At 35.2% G+C, this 9,471-nt stretch overlaps 1 long non-coding RNA gene across 1 annotated transcript in view; it reads left to right on the top strand.

Moving 5' to 3' along the window:
- The window catches only part of LOC110408236, a 28,776-nt gene that overhangs the window by 1,320 nt on the left and 17,985 nt on the right, over positions 1-9,471 (top strand). The gene's annotated exons all lie outside the window — the stretch shown is intronic.

Raw genomic sequence — 9,471 nt, 5'->3', positions numbered from 1 at the left:
GGAGAGGAGAGGAGAGGAGAGGAGAGGAGAGGAGAGGCTATGAAACATACATCATGTTATCACTACCTTAATTAATATGCTGCTAGAAAGAACTCTAAAAGAGTTAATTGAAAATTTCAAAATCATATTTTTCCTTCATAAGTATGCATTCAAATCATTCAAATAAATTCAATGAATTGAATGTTTGAGTAATGGAACTATAGCAATAAAAGAGACAGAAATCTTACAAAGAAACTTCCTAACTGTGCTCACTTGTTTTTTAAACTCATTTTGAAAGCTTATGGGCATTTTATATTATAGTTGAATTTCATATCTGTCTTTAGAACTTGTGTGGGTGGACTAAAAAAAAAAAAAAGAAAGAAAGAAAGAAAGAAAGGGAAGTGATTAGCTGTTTTTATTCTTCCCAGCTTTAAAACTGTAGACAGTTTTTTGCTTATTTCTCAGTATGCCCTTTATGACTAACACCCAAGGACAGACTCTATTGATTGGGATTTTGTCTTTTAGATGTTGTAAGGAAGTGTACATTAAAAGAATCTTCAAAACATCTGCAGTTAAATTAACACAATAAAAATACTTCATTTTCACATCTACTCTTCTATGGATAACATAAGTGAAAAACTATAGTTTATTTGAAGATTGTACATAAGGTAAAGCTTATAAAAAATGTATAATTGAGTCATGAAGTATTATGGTTGAAGACAGAGGAAACTGAGCTAATATCCACAGGGGACAAACCCAATACCATGAAATAACATCTGCTTTGCAGAAAGCCAGATCGGATGATCTGATGGTTCCTTTTGGACTTAAGTTTATGATGTTATTATATTTCCTGTCTTGTCACAGGATAGAATTTTTTATTTGGAAGAAACTATAGGATCAGACAGAGGCTAGAGATCAGCTGAAGAGCAAAAATTGGTGAGGGATAATTGTAATGATATTTAAGTAACAGTAATTAAGTAACAATACATCAAAAGTGGCATGATATAAAGCAGAGAGGGTGTTAATTTGTAGCCCCAGAAAGTAAACGGCAGGAAAGCAAAAGGAAACTTTGGAAAATTGATCTGTGTTAAATGATCTAAATGCAAACTTCAAGATTTCATTTTTCCTCTTATCTCCTTCATAAACCACATTTCCTTTCACTGTTCACTATGTATAACTGCTTACTGTTTCATTGTACATAATGTGATGTGAGTCTGCAAAGGGTTTTCCTTTGCTATATATAACCTAGGATGTGCAGATAAATTGACTAGCCTTGTCACCTTACACTGTCACCTCCCAGCTCAGAAAAGAGCCTGTTTCTTGCATGTTCCATCTGTTCCACTGGCTGGCAAATTTGTGAAGTGGAAAAAATCCAGGACCTGGATGGGTTTGCAAAAGTCAGAAGAAAATACAGCTTTTGCAAACCTGTCTGGTCATGACAGGCATCTGACATTGAAAATCAAAGGCCTTCTGGGAAATATGATCTTATTAGCCTGAGCTATTCAATGTGGTTATTGTGATGAAGATCATACTGTTTCATGTTTAGTATTTATACGATGGCAACCATAGTATCAGTGCTCATCTCTCATCAGTAAATGGTGACTGCCTGTATTTGGGAAATGTCTGTATCCATGTGATCAGACAAAGCACATAATAGACTCCTGTGAGAGACAAGCATTTTCTAACCTACCGAGAAGCAAATTGTTAACAGGAAGACCCCTAAGATTCACTACAGATTTTGGGAACAGACATCTGAGATGAAGCTGAATGCAAGTATAAACAGGATAGTCTAGGGTGGTGACATAATGAACCCTCTTTCACATAACAATGGCTTTTTTCCTGCCTTTTTTATTTCTTCATTTTGACAACGTGCTGTAATACAACTAAAGTCTACTCAACATAATCACATGAAGGCTTTTAAGGCAGATCTAGAATCTGTCCATCTTTCTAACATAATTTTTTTTTTATATTTCACTGATTTCAAAATCCAAAATAGTTTTACTCCTGTTGTTCTCCAGTGTAAATCATCTACCTCACAAGGTTAAGTTTTACCCCAGTCTCAGCTTTGACCTAGGAATAGGAAAAAAAAGTACCAAAGATAGCATATTTTCAGGTTACTTGGGATGAAAAGATCTAAGAATTTACATGACAGTGAGAAGTAGGGATTTCAGTAACAAGTAGTACAAAATCATAAAGCAGCTAGAAAAGTTGTGAATAGCAGTCCAATAATATTAAGAATAGATTTAGACCTTCAGAAAATATTAAACAGTATGAATACAATTATAGATATATATTTTTTAATTTGAGAAATTGAGATAACATATATAACCTGCCACTTAGGAAAACACATTTTTGAAGTTTATCTACTCTACCATACTATAATATACTAAATTATACAAGTAAAGAAATGCTCTGATGTTTCTGTAAAATGATTTGATATATAGGAAATACATGTCAATGAAAAATATCCAGAAGAATACAGTTTGGTACACTTAACTCTTCAAACATTCCACAGAATTATTAGACTTTGAACCACAAAACACAATACAAACTACCCACACAGAAGATCAGAGATGAGACAGACAGAAAGATTTAGAGAAATAAATAGAACTTCCATCTATCTCCTTTAGGGTCTAATCTTTCTCCACTGAAGTTATAATATATATAACTGTGCCTGCATGCAAAGACCTCTGCTGATCTGATGGTGTATGGGAACAATTAGAATGGTTGGCTTCTGATTTGAGTCTCCTTGGCCATGCTTTCAGGTTCCCTTCTGCTCTGAATTCCTTAGAAAATGAAAACTTGTAGGGGCAGAGGAATTCAGTCACCGTCAATTCAAAAGCATAGTCTAGTAATTGCAGAACTTATTTCAGAAATGGGAAGACCTATTGCACAAGTTATAGCAGCTTGGATGAAACTGAGTAATATATTTTCAATGGAAACTGCACAGACACAGGGAATCAAGGAGATATACATAGGTTGTTCCGAAAGAAATACCTCCTCTCTATTTCCATGGAAACTACAGCAGATACAAAGAACATGATAATACTGTTTGATAGAGCAAATTCTCAGCTACAAGGCACTATTGTTCAACATGGTCACCACCATTGGCTTTGCATTTTTGCCAGTGATGAGCAAGAGTCTGCATGCTGCAGTCATAAAAATCTGCACCAGCCAAAGTGACCCACTGTTGCTGTCATCACTGCTAAAATGCACCACCCACAGTCTCATTATGCTATCATCCACTATTTGGTCTTCATAAACGTTCAGCAAGTATTAATGAATGCCAACAGATGCAATTTATTCCACATGGAGAAATTCAATGACACACCTTTTCTTCATATGCAATTCCATGTCAGACACTGTTGGGAACATTGCATGCCTGGTAGCACGTAGCTGACTTTTCTCAAAGATTTACGATATGACCTTAGATAAAAAGTAAGCTGTGTATGTGTGGAATGCAGTGCTTGTAGTGCTTTCTAGTTAACAACGTGTGCTGTGCTGAAAAATAGTCTGGGAAATGATATTGTTTTGAGACACTCCTGAGATTTGTGGGGCACCTATCTTGTAAACAAGTATGCTATATAAGGGAGGGCTGTTACCCTAATAAATGAAGCTGTTTGAACTCACACTGAGTTGCTGCTTCCCCATGCTGGCGGGCGGGGGTTTGTTTTCCCTTTGCCAACTGGCGGGTAACCTGTGCCTGAGTGTTTTCCTACAAGACACCATTTTATCAAACTTTCCCTCTGCTGCCATCTGTTGCACAGCAACAAAATGTAATGGAATATTGGTGAGAAGATTCAACACCTACTGCCATACCACTAACATCCACCCCTGACTTCGTGGGCCAACATGATGAAATAAGAGACATTGCTTTTGGAGCAGCCCACATAGCTTCCTACTTACTGGTTTTGTGTTCTAATTATTCAGCTTTATACAAAAAGGTACTCATCTTTCAATAGAATTCATAAATATATACACATAAATATATATATATATAATATATACTCATAAATATATACATTCATAAATATATATACACTTCATCTCCTTTAAAGGAAAGAGTGAAATATGGGCACCTGTCTCCCTTTCTCCCTTCATTAAACATTTTTGTGCATGTAGATGGTCACATATGTAATAAATTGTCATCTGCGTGTTTAGATAGTCTTGTATCAGTATGTTTTATAATGTCCAGCAGATTCTAGGCAACTATGCCCATTGTAACTTGTGGTATTTTTCTTTTTACTAGCAAACATCAATCATTCAAAGCAGAGCTTCTACGTAACCTTTAGACCAAAAGATACTGTTATCACAGAGAAGCTTCTATTACACATCGGTTTTACCTGTAATAAAAACATTGTTTTATCTTCATCCCTCTACAACAGGACACATAACATCAGTATATTTCAGAAAAGAAACAAGTGGATCAAAACTACAAATAAATATTTGAACATTACATCAGATGCCTTCTCTTTCCCTGCCTCTCAAAAGTCAGCATATTTGCCAAGCTCATTGTGCAGTTTGGCTCAGTGGATGCTGATAGAAATTAAATCCTCTACAGAAATCTAAAGCTGTTGGCATATTTCTGTACTTGCAGTAAGCTCATGCTTGCTATTTTATACTTTCACTACTTGACCTGTAGCCTTGTGTATCCAGTCCAAGTTTTCTGAAACCTTTTGATGATGCAGAGAAGATAGAAAGAATTTTCTCCACGAGGGAACACAAAATGTATAAACGTTTCCTGAACTTGTCTGCTCCTCTTGGTGGAAATTCTCATGAAATAGTTCTGTACGACCTGTATTGCATGTGTGTTTGCAGCAGCAAAGATCACTGTTGGAGCTCAGTGACTCAAACTGCGCACTCATCTTTTTCAACCTGGCAGCTACATCAATACTTGTAGGCATCCTGTGAAGAAAATTATTTATTTAATACCTATTTCAGGAAGCAAAAAGACAGGAACATTAGAACGACTCATGCTGACATTCATGCTAGAAATCTCTTCCATGAGTTCAGTAAGCTTTCCTTGTGGGAATCTGATTGGAAGTACATTCTTTCCCTAGTGTCAGTATTATTTGACTATGCATCTCTCTTGGAACTCCCATTCCCTCAGCTCTTTATGACTCCCTTACAGAACAGCAGGTAGATCACTCCTAAATTTTTCAAAAACATGACATGGTGGGGAGAAAGGTAGAAGAGGGTGCCCATTCAGCTCATTCTGTGAGCTTGGATATAACTAGCTCAGATGAAACGGGAGTGTGCATCTAGACTGAGGAGCTCAGATCTCCCAGGTCTCACATTATTATTAATTTCTCATTCCTTCTTCATCCTCCTATAGATCTGGATGCTTCCTTCCTTTTTTCTTGACAAATAACAAAATGTGCCATTGTCACTACTAGTATGTTTTCAAAGGTGTTTCTACAGACTTGATCTCCACAGATCCCACAGAACCTCCCCTATTAAAGTATTCTATTAATTCACTGTTTCTCCCATTATAATGTATTTTCAGATGCTATGTTGAGATATTGTAATTTCTTTCTTTGTTCCCACACAACTGGATGAACTTGGAACTACTAAGCCTTCTGTGACACACCCTTAGTATTATTTTTTTACTCAGAACTATTAGCATCTTTGTGTGTTGTATCATACATAATTAAATGCTGTTGTTGCCTTTTTGTTTGTCTATTTCTTTGTTTTCCAGTGTTAAAGATTCTATTAATCCCTTTTTGCTTTTTTGAAAAATGGGTAATTTTAAATGAGAAACTAACCCAAGAAACTATATAGAAAATAATTCTTTTTATATATATATTTCCCAGACTTGTGAGGCTAAAGATAATTTAAATGAAATATTGTCTTAATATAACAAATGCCATTAATTCAATAGGGAAAAAAAATCATGCTTTTCTTTAAATAAAATTAACAATAATGGAAAATGTGATTTTTATGCAGTGAAATGGCATAATTTAAAAGAGATTTATATAGCACATCATTAAGAATTTATTAAAACAACGAAATTAGCAACAGAGCTATTTACAAATAAGGAAGATCACGCAAGTGGAAGGGCGAGGAGCTTGTAATTATCAGTTTAGATTGTATTACTGTCACAAATCATAAGAAGCTAATAATAGCACTAGCTGTTGAATCTTGAAATTTCACAAAATGTGAAAAACATTAGTAAAAAAATAGAATTTTCTTTACAAAACTATCATGAAAAGGTTAAAATTAATATGTAATCTGCTAATTGGAGAAAACTAATTTATTAAATATGATAGTGGAATACAAGATAATACAATATAATACAATATAATTGGAATTGAAGCTAATAAATCAAATAAAATGCAAGAGAGAGTGTCCAAAACCAAAAGCCTTACTCTAATGCTGAAGGTGAGACAGCTAGGGAGCACACACCGCAGTGACAAGCAGTAAAGAAGGGGCAATACTGTGACTTCTGAGCAGTTTTATCTTTCCCTCTAAACAGAAAATGGAACAGTGAAGTCTTCTGGGATATGTAGTTCTTCCTGTCTTCTGATAAAGTTATACTCGGAACTATCAACAATCCATGGATCTGGAGCATTAACTCTTTAACTCCCAGTGCACTACATGATGTTATGTGGAATAGTGGTAACAAAATCATAAAAGCACAAAACAGTATGTACATAGAACTACTTTTCAGTACTTAAAGGCTCTTTACTGGTTTCTTATCCTCACTAGATTTGAATGAGAGATGGATGAACGAGGACGGTTTATTAGAACAATGTCCACTAGCATGATTCAGTAGTAATCAGTAGTATTTTACTGAGTGAACGTGTAATATAAATAACAAACAGTAACGTAAACAAGAAATACTTTGTCTTAGCGTAAATATTCATGTTTGAAATGTGGGGATCTTAGGAGACTACTTCGGTTTATGTATGTAAACCATTGTGTTAATCTTTCTATCTACACATGCCGATTTATTTCATCTTTTGATTAGTTAGATATTAAATGCCGGGATAATATTTTGCTGTTTCTATACAGTATCTAAAAAGTAAACCTTTTCATGTTGCACATCTATAAATGTTATAACAACTGGGAATATTTATTGAATTCTGTAGCCATTTTTACATAACTCCATAGAAGATTTGATCTTTGTCTGATCATCTTGAAAAGCTGTTTATTCATTTTTCATTAAACTTAATGTAATCATTTGCACAATTGCAAATATTTAGGTGGGCCTATCGTTGCAAATATGTATAATTTATGCTAATAATTCAACATTTTTTCCCTACAATTTCAACTTTGACCTAATTTATCGTCATCTAAAATCAACTAATTTCAGAATTATCAGAGTAATATAGATTAAATTTGAATACTTTGCTAAACTTTTGACTCTCTGGTAAATCTGAAATTTTTTTGTTCTCTCTGTGTTCTGTTATATCATGTTGGATAATAGCTACTCCACTTAATATTGGACGTCTCTTCGTCTTCCTAAATAGACAGAAGAGGACTAATATGTCTCAAATTGATTATAAGATTTCTTACCATTATTATAGCAGTTGTGGTATGATTGGAAGCAACTGAATTGGTGAGAAATAAGATTTGGGGGAAAAAAATGAGAAAAATCAGGCACTGTTACAACTTTCAGAAAAAGAAATAATGGAGATATAACATAGATTCTGAAAGTAACAGTATGGAGAAGCTTTTAAAAAGTCACTGCCTTTGTATTAAAGGAAAATTATGGAATGCAAGGCATTTTCTGTTCGTGTCTTGCAAGGGCCTTGCAGTAGTAATGAACATGTTCTTAGCATTTTCAAGTACAAAGGTCACCACTCTGAAGGAGAGGTCTCTTTTCTGTTAGTGAATGACAGCCGCTGGTGGAGCAATCTAAGACAGAACAATATTTATAGGTCTGAAAAACAAGAATTTCTTTGAATAATAAATCTCTGACTTGAGAAGGGGAATCAGACAGGAAAGTTCAGTTCCCAATGCAAGATGAATATGTAATGCAAACCAGATGGAAAGTTTACCTTCAAGAGCAAGTAGTTTAAAAAATAAATAAATGAAAGAATATGCCTTTGTATTCTTGCAGTGCTGAAAAATATATTTTGAACATCATATCTATGAGAATAGGTTTAGGCAATATGACAGAGTGATTATTTCTACTTGTCACACTACATATCTTGCCATCTGTGAATATAAATTATAAATATACTGTGGCACAAAGATTTTCCTTTAAAGTCTCCCTAAGTTCCTCACCACAGTAGTCACTTCTTTTCTACCAGCACAATAGGAGAACTGATTTTTTTTCTGGGAAGTCTTAGAAGTGACCTCCATCAAGATAGAGTACACCCAATTGATTTTGTGCTTTACTCATATTTATGACACATCATTTATCTAAGTACGCATTTAGAAAAAGTATATAATAAACACTATTTGTGCTGAAAGTAGATTAAATTTTCTGTGCTTGCAAGCATCCACCAACATGCATTTACTTTGTTAAGGATGTAGCTGAGCTTTTAAAATATTTTTTTTTATTTTTTAATAAAGGATACATAACTATTTATTTCATTTGTATTTCCTTTTTATATTACTTTCATACATTTTTATAAGTAACAATTTTTTTAAGTGTACCTATACATTTTATGCAAAACTATTTGTATCTCTTAAAATACATTTTGTATTTATTATTTCCTCTTTACATTTATCTTTTCGGAGTTATTTGACAAAGGTACTGGAGAGAAATTTGTATGTCCTGATTTCTTTCATTTCCAATGGGGAACTGTCAGTCCTGGCCTCAAAGAGAAATAGATGCCCCTGGGATTAACTACATATTATCATAGAATGGCTTGGGTTGGAAGGGACCTCAAGGTTCATCAGGTTCCAACCTCCCTGCCACAGGCATATTTGCAAGCCACTAGATCAAGTACTAGATCAAATTGTTCAGAGCCCCATCCAACCTGGCCTTGAACACCTCCAGGGATGGGACATCCACAACCTCTCTGGGCAACCTGGTGCAGCATCTCACTACTCTCAGTAAAAAACTTTCCCCCTCTAATCTAAATCTCCCTTCCTTTAGTTTAAAACCATTCCCCCTTTTCCTATCACTATCTACACATATAAAAAAATTGTTTTCCCTCATGTTTATAAACTTCCTTTAGATATTGGAAGGCCACAATGAGGTCTCCCTGCAGCCTTCTCTTTCCCAGCTTGAACAAGCCCAGTTTCTTTGGCCTGTCTTCATAGGAGAGATGCTCCAACCCTTGGGTTATCTCTATGGCCATCCTCTGGACCCTCTCCAACAGCTTCACATCTTTCCCGTGTTAGGGGCCCCAGACTTGAATGCAGTACTCCAACTGCTGCCTCACAAGGGCAGAGTGGAAGGGAACATTCATCTCCCTTGCCCTGCTGGCCACCCCTCTTTGGATGGAACCGAGGAGACCATTGGCCTTCCGGGCTACAAACACACTCTTCTGGCTCATGAAAAGTTTTTCATCAACCAGGACTCCTAAATCCTTC

The sequence above is a fragment of the Numida meleagris genome, chromosome 1 (genome assembly GCF_002078875.1).
Source record: "Numida meleagris isolate 19003 breed g44 Domestic line chromosome 1, NumMel1.0, whole genome shotgun sequence".
In the NCBI taxonomy this organism is placed as follows: Eukaryota; Metazoa; Chordata; class Aves; order Galliformes; family Numididae; genus Numida; species Numida meleagris.
This window is presented reverse-complemented; position numbering and strand designations above follow the sequence as displayed.